This window comes from Anomaloglossus baeobatrachus, chromosome 3, assembly GCF_048569485.1.
Source record: "Anomaloglossus baeobatrachus isolate aAnoBae1 chromosome 3, aAnoBae1.hap1, whole genome shotgun sequence".
NCBI lineage: Eukaryota > Metazoa > Chordata > Amphibia > Anura > Aromobatidae > Anomaloglossus > Anomaloglossus baeobatrachus.
This window is the reverse complement of record NC_134355.1, coordinates 560048154-560062955: the sequence shown is the minus strand read 5'-3', so window position 1 is coordinate 560062955 and position 14802 is coordinate 560048154. Positions and strand designations below refer to the sequence as shown.

Below are 14802 nucleotides of genomic sequence, written 5' to 3'. Positions count from 1 at the left end.
ATGGGATCATTGCAATGGCTGCCCCATCTTGTCCAGAATGCTCAAGCAGAAGGAGAGATGGACAGCTTAGAGATTGGATGTTTGTAAATCTGATATTCTGTCATCCGGAAGGAAAACTTTTGCTTGAACAGTGTTGAAGGCATTCCCTGGAAGATGTTGTGCTAAGCTGAGATCAGAGACGACTTTGGTTGACGATCCATCTAAAGTGAGACAGCGTGTCCAGTTTAAGCTGTAGACTCTAGTAAGAGTGAGGCTTGAGAAGGATGTTCTCCTACTAGATGGCATACCCAGCAGGCCATAGGTGAGGCATATAGGCATGGGACACTACCCTGTACAATCCCACTAGCTCGGCCTTTTGAAGAGGACCGGAGTGGTCATGCAGCCTCCGCAGTTAACGACTACTACAGCAACTGTGCCAGTCGACAGATTGGGTGTCTGTGGCCCTGTATTCAATCTGATTTAATCCAGGAATTGGTCCATTGGGATGCCCAGAACGTGGAGGATGACAATGACACAGAGGAAGTAAACTATGTGCGAGATCAAGGATCCCATGGCAGTCTTCAATCAAAGCCCAGTGTTACCCGCAATTTCTGCCCATAACCTCAAGTGAGGAGAGGGCTTGTGTTCTGCAATAGGTTTTGGGCATTCCAGTTTGCCTACTACCAGCTACTCGGCCAGTACTATCCTACTACCCAGCAAAACCCCACCAGGAAAAAGGCTTACAAAAAGACCCGTAACTTTCCCAATCCACTACACTGTTATACGTGCGGGCGCCTTGGACGTATGGACAAAGATAGTCTACAAAGCAGGGACCAAATGCCTTGACACGTCTGCGTAAAACAAAAAAAAACCCTAAAAAACCAAAAACGTCTAAAATCAATAACACTATGCCCCACGAGTTACCCTGTTGTAGATTTTACACACCACTTCTTTCTATGTTTTTTGCCTTTTATGTTTGCCTGGGATTTTAATATTATATACTAAATAGCTATTAATTTTAAAAGGTTTTGGGATTTTTTTTTGTCCTACTCTGATACCTCTAGTATTACTTTTTTTTGGTGTAATTTTTCATTATGGAAATTGCTGGGTTCCTATATGGACCTATTAATACTAATAAATGGCTTACTGATGTGGAGGAGGTATTCTCTGATAAAGTGTGGGACAAGACATATACACCTACACCCTTGTTAAAATCAGTTTTTTTCTGAACTACAATTGGCCTATAAAAACGATATAAAATCATGGTGGGAAGTCCAATCCCTGGAGCATTATATCAAACACAAGATTGTTCCCAGGGGTCTTAGGATTACCATTCATCCAGCAGAACACTCCAAAACCCCTAGTTTACTAAAAGAGTGGGAGGAAGAGTCAATTTCTTCTTCCATCCGCTTTATGGTAATTCTGTTAGGGATGGAAAAAATTGTGTTGGAAACTTCTTATAAGAAATTAGAGACTCTAAGAGATGAGGTCTTGAAGTTCAAGTCAGACCCCAAGTTCCAATGTAAGGAAACTCTGTTATGATAAGTATCAGCTGAACCTAAAAAACAGAAAATAAAAACATTTTCTGAAAGATTTAGGGGACTTTAAAGAGGAAAAAAGGCATATACTTTCTCAGAACCCCAGGGTGATATCAGACTCTGAGGCTAGGTCGAAGCCCACCAGGACAAAAGACATGAGGGGAAGTTGAAATAAGGAGGGGAGGTAGACCTAGATGGGGACATCCCTCAGACAGAGAGGAACCATGGCGCTTGGAAATGCGCAACCCTGGTTTATCCTCTCCCTTGTTACCTTCATCCTTACCAGTGGGGGGATCCTCCTCTGCGGATTTCTAGACATGCCGAAAACAATGTGCCTCCGACCATGGGTTCAGAGATTTTCCAAATGGAAATAGTTAATCAGATCAGAAAGTGATCAACGTTTCCAGCTATAAATTGACAAGTTTGGAACAAAGGGTGTTGCTCTATGGTCTGTCCTTCGTACCAACGATCAGATTTGACCCTTTCTTGTGGATTAAGGATATTGAGTTATTTTTTTTAGGAAGCTACGATGGTATCTAGGTATCTCCCATGATCAACTTCCAGATGTCAGGCTACTCTCTGCAATGGCGGAGGAGGGGAGGTCACAATATCGGTGATGGTCCGTTTACAGATTTTAGATCAAAGCGCACCAAGATGCTCCCACCATTTGACTGTAGCAGTATAGACATCTTTGGTAAACTGGTTACTAAGGCCATACGGTGGATTAAACCCAAATTAATTTCGAGCAAACCAAATATATCAGCATGTGAAAGGGAGGCACTGTTGAGTCTGGAGAATAATCATAGGATCGTTATTAAGCCATCGGACAAGGGTGGAAATATTGTGATAATGGACGTTGACAAATATCCACAGATGTACAATGCCATCCTGTCCGATAGCTCCAAGTATGAAATCCTGGCCTGTAACCCAACAGGAGATTGCACTGGGCTCCTTTTTGACATCTTAAGTAGGGCATTGTCAGACTCACCGATTTCTAAAGATGAATTCAATTTCATGTATCTTAAATATCCAGTCATAGCAAAGTGCATAAGGGCCTGAACCCTCTTAAAGGCCGTCCTATCGCGTCAGGAGTTGATGCACACTGTCAAAACGCGAGTCAGTATCATGACAGATTCTTGCGATCATTTGTTATGACCTTGCCCTCCCACATAAGAGACACAACAGATCTTCTATCCAAGCTCAAGGATATACAAGTTGGGCCGGGTACTATCTTAGCCTTGATAAATGTTGAGCAGCTGTACAGCAGCATCCCTTTATACAAAGGGTCTGATTTCAAAGCATTTCATCTCAATGAGAGATACCCATCTTCAAAGACCTAATAGGTTCATCATTGAACTACTCGAGTTTGTGTTGTCATTATTATTTCATCTTTAATAACAAGTTTTACCAACAACTCAGGGGCACTGCTATGGGGAGCACTTGCACTCCCTCATATGCAAACCTGTTCCTGGGTTGGTGGGAGGACAAGGTGGTCTTCCAGGATGAAGATTTCATCTGGACCCCTCACATACTGTTTTGTGTTGTGAATACGTTTTCCACTTCGGAGCTTCCTCTTGTGGTCAGTGCTGGCAGTGCAGTTGATGTGTGGAATAGAAGCGACACACCTGCAGAGGAATGGCAATGAGGGTCAGATTGGGCTATTTAACTTAGTAGCTTTCTCTTGTTACTTGCCGGTGGTCAATTACTCCTGTGTGTTAAGGACATTCTGCAGCCAGCTCTGCTCACTTCCAGAACTTCCCTCAGATAAGTGGTTTTGTACCTCTGCTGTTTTTCTACCATCCTTTGTTGTTGTTCTGCTTTGATACTATGCATGATTCCTAATTTGTGTGGAGTTTGTGGTGGAATGAGATAATTCCCTGCTGGGAGTGTTTGTATACTTAGCTCCATGATTCTGCAAGATTTGTGTTTTGTCATGCTTGGTATTATTCAGTCCCTCATCTATATTAGTGTTTTTTGGATCCCAGTAACATCTGAGTGCTGGTACAGTGGGGGAGAGATTTAGTAACCTCAGGATTTTTTCATATCAGTAGTGCTGGTATTATTAGGGTTTTTACAGCTGCAGACAGTTGCTCTTTACTATCCTTTTCTATAAAGATAGTTTGGGCCTCACCTTTGCTGAAATCTGCCCTTTCTGGCTTTGTATTGTGTTTTCTATATCACTGTAGCTTTTACATGTGGGGGGCTATCTATCTATCTTTGGGGACTACTCTGAGGCAGATTAGCTTTCTTATATTTCTATTTGTGAGATTTAGTTCTCCGGCTTTGTCGAGGCGTCTAGGTCATCATAGGCACGCCCCACGTCTACTGCTAGTTGTGTGTCAGGATTACGTCTGCAGTCCGTTAAGTTTGCAGCCACTCTGTTACCTTTTTGGATTCTGCATTATTTGATTCTCCCTGGTCCCTGAATCATAACAGTACCACTGGCCTAACCTAGATTCCAGGGCACTCAAAAGAAGGGAAAAAAAAAAAAAAATAGTGTCAGAATTTTTTTTTTGTGTGTGTTTTTCCTCTTTATCTCTGGGTGCTGTGGAGGATCTTGCTGTCAGGGATGTCACACAATTGGCTGAGTGAGTCGAGCAGCTTACTTCTCAGGTTAAGGATATATCTGATTACCTTGCCCACACACCTGTTTTAGAACCTAAAATATCTTTACCAGATTTGTTGTCTGGGGATCGATCTAAATTTAAGAACAATTGTAGGTTATTTTTTGCTTTGAAACCCAAGTCCTCAGGGTCTTCCAGGCAGCGAGTTCAGATTATCTCTCTGCTGCGTGGTGACCCCCAGATTGGGCCTTTTTCCCTGGCGCCTGAAGATCCTGCACTTGCGAATGTGGATTTTTTTGTCCAGGCTCTAGGATTGTTATACGATGAACCTAATGCTATTGATCAAGCAGAGAAAACTTTATTGGCTTTAATCCAGGGTCAGGAACCTGCAGAGATATACTGTCAGAAATTTCGTAAGTGGGCAGTCCTTACTGAGTGGAATGATGTGGCTCTTGCGGCTCTCTTTCGGAAGGGGTTAGCAGAGCCTGTAAAGGATGTTATGGTGGGCTTTCCTGTCCCCTCTGGTCTCGATGCCTCTATGTCATTGGCCATTCAGGTTGATAGACGTTTACGTGAACGTAAAACAATGCGTGCTGATGTGTCTCTCTCGGAGCGGTCTCCGGAGCCTATGCAGTGTGATAGGGTCCTTTCTAGGGCAGAACGGCAGGATTTTAGACGGCGTAATAAGCTATGTCTCTTCTGTGGAGACGCCTCTCATACTATTTCTGTCTGCCCTAAGTGCGAGAAACGATGCGCCCGTTCATTTAATTAGGGCGGTTTACAGTCGAAGTTTCTTTTGTCGGCTTCTTTGTTCTGTTCCTTATCATCATTTTCAGCTATGGCTTTTATTGATTCAGGAGCTGCCCTGAACTTGATGGATTTTGGGTTTGCTGAGCATTGTGGTTTTCCCATGGTGCCGTTGCATGCTCCTATCCCTTTGAGGGGAATTGATGCTACTCCTTTAGCTGAAAATAAGCCCCAGTTTTGGACCCAGGTGACGATGCGGGCCGCGCCTGACCATCAGGAGGTTTGTAAGTTTTTGTTCTTGCATAATTTCCATGATATTTTGGTACTGGGATTTCCTTGGTTGCAAGCCCATAATCCAGTTCTTGAGTGGACTTCTTTATCTGTGACTAGTTGGGGCTGCCATTGTGTGCATGGTGATACTCCTGTTTTGTCTATTTCATCTCAGACACGGGAGGTCCCTGACTATTTCGCGGATTTTATGGATGTGTTTAATGAGACCGAGGCCACGTCTTTGCCTCCGCATAGGGACTGTGATTGCGCTATTGAATTGGTGCCTGGTTGTAAATTTCTCAAGGGACGGCTTTTCAATTTATTGGTTCCTGAACGTGTTGCTATGTGGACTTACATTAAGGAGTCTTTGGAGAAGGGTCACATTAAACCATCCTCTTCCCCGTAGGGCACTGTTTTGTTTTTTTTTCTGGCCAAGAAGGATGGTTCATTGCGGCCCTGTATTGATTATCGTCTCCTTAATAAAATCACGGTTAAATATCAGTATCCGTTGCCTCTGATTTCCGACCTGTTTTCCAGAGTGAAGGGTGCTAGTCTAATATATAAAGCTGAATGTGTGTGTGGGTGTCCGGGATTGGCATCTGCATCGTCGCATCTACAGCCACAAAATTTTGCACACTCACACGTCTGGACTCCGAGAGCATCATAGGTTATGTTGTGAGGCGAAATTTTAACCCCGCGCGTTCCAATTTACCAAACACTTTTGCCCCTATCTACATAATGGAGAAAAAGTGAAACGAAAAGTGTATCTGCACCGTCGCATTTGCAATCACGAAATTTTGCACAGACACCTCATGTCACCCAGGGAACGTCGTAGACTATGTTTTGACAGGAAAATGTAACCCCGCGCTTTACAGTTACTCTCCAAGAAACTTGCCTCCATTAAAGTAAATGGAGCCTGGGACTACAGGTTATTGGTAGAAGCTGTGATTGGTTGCTATAGGAACAAAAGACATTCATAGTATAAGAAGCTTACCGTATTTTTCGCTTTATAAGACGCACCTGATTATAAGACGCACCCCCAAATTTGGTGAAGGAATAGAGAATTTTTTAATAAATGGGGTCCGTCTTATAATGCCAGTGTCCGTCTAACACAGGGGTGGGGAACCTTTTTACTGCCGGGGGCCATTTGGAAAATTCTACCAACCTTCGGGGGCCGCACAAAATTATCAACTTGAAAATGACCCGGCTATAATTAGTCAAACAATTAACTCTCCCCTATACCCCTACTGTGGCGGCCAGAGCTGATTCTCTTTGGTGCGCTGTGATGTTTGCGTCTCACAACTGCTTTTCCAGGTTTGTCTTTGTTTGAAGCGCAGATTGGTAAATCATATATATTACACAGGAGACACTGTACATACACACACCGCTCTGACACACTGGCCGTATACTACACACAGCCTTGACACAGGTTTCCTATTTTACACCACCCACGATACACACTGGCCATATATAGTACACATGCACAGGAGATACTGTATACTGCACACAGCACTCACACGCCGTATACAGCACTCACACGCCGTATACAGCACACACACAAGCCATACACAGCACTCACACGCCGTATACAGCACACACACAAGCCATACACAGCACTCACACGCCGTATACAGCACACACACAAGCCATACACAGCACTCACACGCCGTATACAGCACACACAAGCCATACACAGCACTCACACGCCGTATACAGCACACACACAAGCCATACACAGCACTCACACGCCGTATACAGCACACACACAAGCCATACACAGCACTCACACGCCGTATACAGCACACACACAAGCCATACACAGCACTCACACGCCGTATACAGCACACACACAAGCCATACACAGCACTCACACGCCGTATACAGGACACACACAAGCCATACACAGCACTCAACAAGCCATACACAGCACTCACAAGCCGTATACACAGTACATAAGGAGAAGAAAAAAAGCTCTGCATGTAAACATATGCACACCAGGAATTAGATATACCAATAAACCTTACAATATGAAACTTTATTAAGTGCCAAACACAACAAACAGCGCGCGCGCACACACACACACGCAGTATACAAAAGCACACACACGCCGTATACACAGCACACACATGCCGTATACACAGCACACACACGCCGTATACACAGCAGACACACGCCGTATACACAGCGCGCACACACAGCACACATGCCGCACACACAGCACACACGCCGTATACACAGCACACACGCCGTATACACAGCGCACACGCCGTATACACAGCGCACACGCCGTATACACAGCGCACACGCCGTATACACAGCGCACACGCCGTATACACAGCACATACACAGCACACACGCCGTATACACAGCACATACACAGCACACACGCCGTATACACAGCACATACACAGCACATGCACAAGCCGTATACACAGCACACGCACATGTATACACAACAGACGCTGGACACTGAAGTCACAAATACATTTGATATATGGTGGTATATATTAGATATAAACACAATTAGCGCAGATATAAGTACCTGCTGCTTAGGTGCCCTGTAAGATCAGGTGCAGCACAAGTGATGGATGCAGCAGCTCAGCTCAAGGGCTGATTTCATTCTCGTCTTCTCTCCAAGAAAAGACCTGCTAGCCATGAACAGCCGAGCACAGAACGGGAGTGTGAGAGGTAGAACGCACGGCACTATACAGCCTTCTATATCCCGTGCAGGCCCCTCCCCCATCACTCTGATTCTAGCTGCAATCTCACAGGGAGCATGTAGGAGCCAGAGGGAGGAAGTCCCACCCCCAGTGCTGTCTCCCGGCAATAGACAAGATGAGCGGCTGCCCGAGCACCACAGCCACCGGGAATCTGCCCCAGTGCCCCGGGGGCCACAGAAAAGGTCATCGCGGGCCGCATACGGCCCGCGGGCCGGAGGTTCCCCACCCCTGGTCTAACAAATAATATAGGGTATATGTCCCTCATAGCCCCCTCATCCTAAAATTAGCCCCCTTAATCTGGATATGGCCACCTTATATTGAACACGTCCCCCAGTGATGCCACATTTCCCCTATGGCTGGCACACATCCTCTATGGCTGGCAGACAGGGCCACTGTGGCAGGCAGACAGGGCCACTGTGGCAGGCAGACAGGGCCACTGTGGCAGGCAGACAGGGCCACATCACCCACTGTGGCAGGCAGACAGGGCCACATCACCCTCTGTGGCAGGCAGACAGGGCCACATCACCCTCTGTGGCAGGCAGACAGGGCCACATCACCCTCTGTGGCAGGCAGGCAGGGCCACATCACCCTCTGTGGCAGGCAGGCAGGGCCACATCACCCTCTGTGGCAGGCAGGCAGGGCCACATCACCCTCTGTGGCAGGCAGGCAGGGCCACATCACCCTCTGTGGCAGGCAGGCAGGGCCACATCACCCTCTGTGGCAGGCAGGCAGGGCCACATCACCCTCTGTGGCAGGCAGGCAGGGCCACATCAGCCTCTGTGGCAGGCAGGCAGGGCCACATCAGCCTCTGTGGCAGGCAGGCAGGGCCACATCAGCCTCTGTGGCAGGCAGGCAGGGCCACATCAGCCTCTGTGGCAGGCAGGCAGGGCCACATCAGCCTCTGTGGCAGGCAGGCAGGGCCACATCAGCCTCTGTGGCAGGCAGGCAGGGCCACATCAGCCTCTGTGGCAGGCAGCCAGGGCCACATCAGCCTCTGTGGCAGGCAGGCAGGGCCACATCAGCCTCTGTGGCAGGCAGGCAGGGCCACATCAGCCTCTGTGGCAGGCAGGCAGGGCCACATCACCCTCTGTGGCAGGCAGACAGGGCCACATCACCCTCTGTGGAAGGCAGACAGGGCCACATCACCCTCTGTGGCAGGCAGACGTGGCCCTGTCTGCCTGCCACAGAGGGTGATGTGGCCCTATCACCCTCTGTGGCAGGCAGACAGGGCCACATCACCCTCTGTGGCAGGCAGGCAGGGCCACATCACCCTCTGTGGCAGGCAGACGTGGCCCTGTCTGCCTGCCACAGAGGGTGATGTGGCCCTATCACCCTCTGTGGCAGGCAGACAGGGCCACATCACCCTCTGTGGCAGGCAGGCAGGGCCACATCACCCTCTGTGGCAGGCAGGCAGGGCCACATCACCCTCTGTGGCAGGCAGGCAGGGCCACATCACCCTCTGTGGCAGGCAGGCAGGGCCACATCACCCTCTGTGGCAGGCAGGCAGGGCCACATCACCCTCTGTGGCAGGCAGGCAGGGCCACATCAGCCTCTGTGGCAGGCAGGCAGGGCCACATCAGCCTCTGTGGCAGGCAGGCAGGGCCACATCAGCCTCTGTGGCAGGCAGGCAGGGCCACATCACCCTCTGTGGCAGGCAGGCAGGGCCACATCACCCTCTGTGGCAGGCAGGCAGGGCCACATCACCCTCTGTGGCAGGCAGGCAGGGCCACATCAGCCTCTGTGGCAGGCAGGCAGGGCCACATCAGCCTCTGTGGCAGGCAGGCAGGGCCACATCAGCCTCTGTGGCAGGCAGGCAGGGCCACATCAGCCTCTGTGGCAGGCAGGCAGGGCCACATCAGCCTCTGTGGCAGGCAGGCAGGGCCACATCAGCCTCTGTGGCAGGCAGGCAGGGCCACATCAGCCTCTGTGGCAGGCAGGCAGGGCCACATCAGCCTCTGTGGCAGGCAGCCAGGGCCACATCAGCCTCTGTGGCAGGCAGGCAGGGCCACATCAGCCTCTGTGGCAGGCAGGCAGGGCCACATCAGCCTCTGTGGCAGGCAGGCAGGGCCACATCACCCTCTGTGGCAGGCAGACAGGGCCACATCACCCTCTGTGGCAGGCAGACAGGGCCACATCACCCTCTGTGGCAGGCAGAGAGGGCCACATCAGCCTCTGTGGCAGGCAGGCAGGGCCACATCAGCCTCTGTGGCAGGCAGACAGGGCCACATCAGCCTCTGTGGCAGGCAGACAGGGCCACATCAGCCTCTGTGGCAGACAGACAGGGCCACATCACCCTCTGTGGCAGGCAGACAGGGCCACATCACCCTCTGTGGCATATCGCCCCCATGTTGCTGCTTTTAGTAAAATAAACTCTTTCCTTACCTTCTGCAGCACAGTCCTGTCTCTGTCTCCCTCCTCGGGGTTGAACTCCTCCTGTCTCCTGCACTTCCTACTTCCTGGTTCTAGTGCAGGTCATGTGATCGGGACAGCAGAGAGAGATATCTCTGCATGTCTAATCACAGCCAGCAGGAGGGAGACCGGGCAGACGCTGGAGGAGGTGAGTAAAGAGTTTATTATTTTACTACAGCAGCAGCACGGGAGGCTATATCTAACACAGGGGGAGGGGGGATCCTGTGCAATCAAAGGTAAGCACAGGCAGATAATATGCACAGTTCCCTCAGCCCATCAGCGCGATGCAGTTTCAGCACCACGCTTCTGATGGACAGCGGCTGTGCATATTATATGAGCGGGAGAGCAGGAGATCAAAGGCTGCCGCTCCCAGCTCCAAGCAGTCCCCAGCACGCTCCAGAGCTGCCTGCACCTCCACTGGACTCTGTGTATATATATATATATATATATATATATATATATATATATATACACCCCCCCCGTATATTCGGATTATAAGACGCACCCCCTACTTTCCCCCAAAATTTGGGGGAAGAAAAGTGCGTCTTATAAAGCGAAAAATACGGTATATGTGAGGTAATAAGATGTCGGTGGGGAGACGGATAGAGACAGACAGACAGAGAGACAGACAGAGAGACTGTGAGACTGTGAAAGAGACAGACGGTGAAAGAGACAGACATGCAGACAGGGACAGAGACAGGCAGACAGGGAAGGAGGAGACAGCCAGAGAGACAGACAAAGATAGATGGAGAAAGACAAAGACCTTGATAGAGACAGATGGGGAAAGAGACAGAGAAATAGAGACAGACAAGGAAAGAGACAGACAGAGACAGACAGACGGGGGAAAAGACACAGACAAAGAGACGGGGAGACAGACCTGGGAAAGAGATGGACCTGGGAAAGAGGCGGACCTGGGAAAGAGGCGGACCTGGGAAAGAGGCGGACCTGGGAAAGAGACGGACCTGGGAAAGAGACGGACCTGGGAAAGAGACGGACCTGGGAAAGAGACGGACCTGGGAAAGAGACGGACCTGGGAAAGAGACGGACCTGGGAAAGAGACGGACCTGGAAAGAGACGGACCTGGGAAAGAGACAGACCTAGAAAGAGACATATGGGGAAAGAAACAGAGAGATAGAGACAGACAGAGACAGGCAGACGGGGAAAGAGGCAGACGGAGCACATTACTTGGCCAATTTACTTAAATCTGTGTGGAATACCTGTGGTGTTGAAATATATGTTGTGAAATGCTTCTATTAGCTTAGTTTTTGCCTTTTAATAATTACATTTCTATTTGTTCTGTGTTTCTTGTGTGCAGAATACATTTTTGTTAATACATTCTATTTTGTTAACAACAGTTATTAACCCGGGCGAAGCCGGGTAGTACAGCTAGTTGGTTTACTAAAATCGATCTTCGGAGAGCATATAATCTCATTCGCATTAAACAGGGTGATGAATGGAAGACGGTGTTTAATACCCCTGAGGGGCATTTTGAGTACCTAGTGATGCCCTTTGGGCTCACTAATGCCCCTTCCGTCTTTCAATCTTTCATGAATGATATTTTCCGGGACTTTGTGGACAAGTTTTTGATTTTCTATTTGGATGACATTTTGATTTTTTCTCATGACTGAGATTCTCATGTTGAACAGGTTCGGACAGTATTTCAGGTTCTCAGGGACAATGCGTTATATGTCAAAGGATCGAAATGTCTGTTTGGCGTACAAAAAAAATCTTTTTTGGGGTTTATGTTGTCCCCATCTTTTTTTGAGATGGATCCGGTCAAGTTTCAGGCCATTCATGATTGGGTTCAGCCTACTTCTTTGAAAAGCCTTCAGACGTTTTTGGGTTTTGCTAATTTCTATCGTAAATTCAAGGGCAATTTTTCCAGTATTGTCAAGCCATTGACTGATTTGGCTAAGAAGGGAGCTGATATTGTGAATTGGTCCTCAGAGGCAGTCTTGGCTTTTCAGGAGCTGAAAAGGAGGTTTACTTCTGCTCCGATTTTGTGGCAGCCTGATGTGTCTATTCCTTTTCAGGTGGAGATCGATGCCTCGGAGATTGGAGCTGGGGCTGTCTTGTCTCAAAGGGACCCTGTGACTTCTAAAATTAGACCCTGTGTTTTTTTTCCAGACGTTTTCACCACCAGAGCGAAATTATAATGTGGGGAATCGGGAATTATTGGCTATGAAGTGGGCTTTTGAAGAATGGCGACATTGACTGGAAGGGGTGAGACATCAAATTGTAGTACTTACTGATCAAAAGAATTTGATCTATCTTGAATCTGCCAGGAGGTTGAATCCTTGACAAGCTAGATGGGCCTTGTTTTTCACACACTTAATTTTGTAGTCTCTTATATTTCTGGTACTAAGAATATTAAGGTGGATGCCCTTTCTAGGAGTTTCTTGGCTGATTCTTTGGATGTGACTGAGCCTGCTACCATTCTGCATGAGGGAGTGATTCTCTCTGCAATTTCACCCAACTTAAGACTTGCTCTTGAGGAATTTCAGGAGAATAAACCTGAAAGATGTCCAGGAGGGAAATTGTATGTTCCTGACCAATGGAGGAGTAGAGTGATGACTGAAGTTCCTTTTTCTGTGTTGACTCGTCAACCTGGGATTTTTGGCACCAGGGATTTGGTGAGTAGGTCCTTTTGGTGGCCTTCTCTTTCTCGTGATGTGAGGAGTTTTGTGCAGTCTTGTGGGATCTGTTCTAGATCCAAGTCTTCTTGTTCTCGTTCCAGGGGACTATTATTGCCATTGCCGGTGTCTAAGAGACCATGGACTCACATCTCTATGGATTTCATTTCTGATCTTCCTGTTTCTCAAGGGATGACGGTTATTTGGGTAATCTGCGATAGATTTTCCAAAATGATTCATTTGGTGCCACTGCCTAAGTTGCCATCAGCTTCGGAGTTGGTACCTTTGTTTCTTCGTCAGGTGGTTCGTTTGCATGGTATTCCTGAAAATGTTGTGTCTGATAGGGGAGTCCAGTTTGTGTCTAGATTCTGGAGAGCTTTTTGTTCTAGGCTGGGAGTTGAGTTGTGCTTCTCCTCTGCGTTTCATCCTCAGACCAATGGACAGACAGAAAGGACAAATCAGACTTTGGAAACCTATTTGCGCTGTTTTGTGTCGGCTGATCGGGACGACTGGGTTTCTTTTTTGTCCTTGGGTGAGTTTGCTCTTAATAATAGAGCTAGTTCGGCCACTTTGATGTCTCCTTTTTTCTGCAATTTCGGGTTTCATCCTCAGTTTTCTTCAGAGCAGATAGAGGCTTCCGCCTGCCCGGGTGTTGATTCGGCAGTGGAGAAAATGCAGCGTATTTGGGATCAATTGGTGGATAAATTGTCCCACTCCCAGGAAAATGCCCAACGGTATGTCAACGACGTAGGACTGTGGGTCCCCGGTTTAAGGTTAGGGACTTGGTCTGGTTGTCTTCCAGACATGTTCCTATGAAATTTTCTTCCTCGAAATTAAAGCCAAAGTTCATTGGACCTTATAAAATTTCGAGGGTAATTAATCCTGTTTCTTTCCGTTTGGTTCTTCCAGAGACCTTCAAAATTCACAATGTCTTTCATAAGTCTTTGTTGAAAAAATATGTTGAACCGTGAACCGGTAGTGCCCACAACTGCCCCTCCTGATCCTGTGTTGGTCGAAAAGGATCTGGAATATGTAGTGGAAAAAATTTTGGATTCCTGTATTGCTAGACGGCAGCTCCAGTATCTGGTCAAGTGGAAAGGTTACGGTCAGGAGGATAATTCTTGGGTGGCTGCATCCGACATACATGCTGATTGCTTGATCCGTGCTTTTCATCGTGCCCATCCTGACAAACCCGGGGGTTCCGGTGAGGGTTCGGTGACCCCTCCTCAAGGGGAGGGTACTGTTGTGAATATGTTTTCCAGTTCGGAGCTCCCGCTTGTGGTCAGTGCTGGCAGTGCAGTTGATGTGTGGAATGGAAGCGACACACCTGCAGAGGACTGGCATTCAGGGTCAAATTGGGCTATTTAACTTAGTAGCTTTCTCTTGTTACTTGCCGGTGGTCAATTGCTCCTGTGTGTTAAGGACATTCTGAAGCCAGCTCTGCTCACTTCCAGAACTTCCCTCAGATAAGTGGTCTTGTACCTCTGCTGTTTGTTTACCATCTTTTGTTGTTGTTCTGCTTTGATACTATGCATGATTCCTAATTTGTCTGTGTGGAGTTTGTAGTGGAATGGGATCATTCCCTGCTGGGAGTGTCTGTATAGCTCCATGATTCTGCAAGATTTGTTTTGTCATGCTTGGTATTATTCAGTCCCTCATCTGTATTAGTGTTTTTTGGATCCCAGTCACATCTGAATGCTGGTACAGTGGTGAAGAGGTTTAGTAACCTCAGGATTTTTCCATATCAATAGTGCTGGTATTATTAGCGTTTTTACAGCTGCAGACAGTTACTCTTTCCTATCTTTTTCTATAAAGATAGTTTGGGCCTCACATTTGCTGAAATCTGTCCTTTCTGGCTTTGTATTGTGTTTTTCTATATGACTGTAGTCTTTACATGTGGGGGGCTATCTATCTATCTTTGGGGACTACTCCGAGGCAGATT

The 14802-nt window shown here is 47.9% G+C and overlaps 1 protein-coding gene across 1 annotated transcript in view; it reads right to left on the bottom strand.

Annotated features, from left to right (window-relative positions):
- Positions 1–10220, bottom strand: part of PASK (PAS domain containing serine/threonine kinase) — a 358840-nt gene extending 348620 nt beyond the window's left edge. Inside the window, exon 1 of the mRNA XM_075340860.1 lies at positions 10201–10220. The gene's annotated coding sequence lies outside the window, so the exon portion shown is untranslated. The remainder of the gene's footprint in view (positions 1–10200) is intronic.
- Between the last annotated feature and the right edge of the window lie 4582 nt (positions 10221–14802).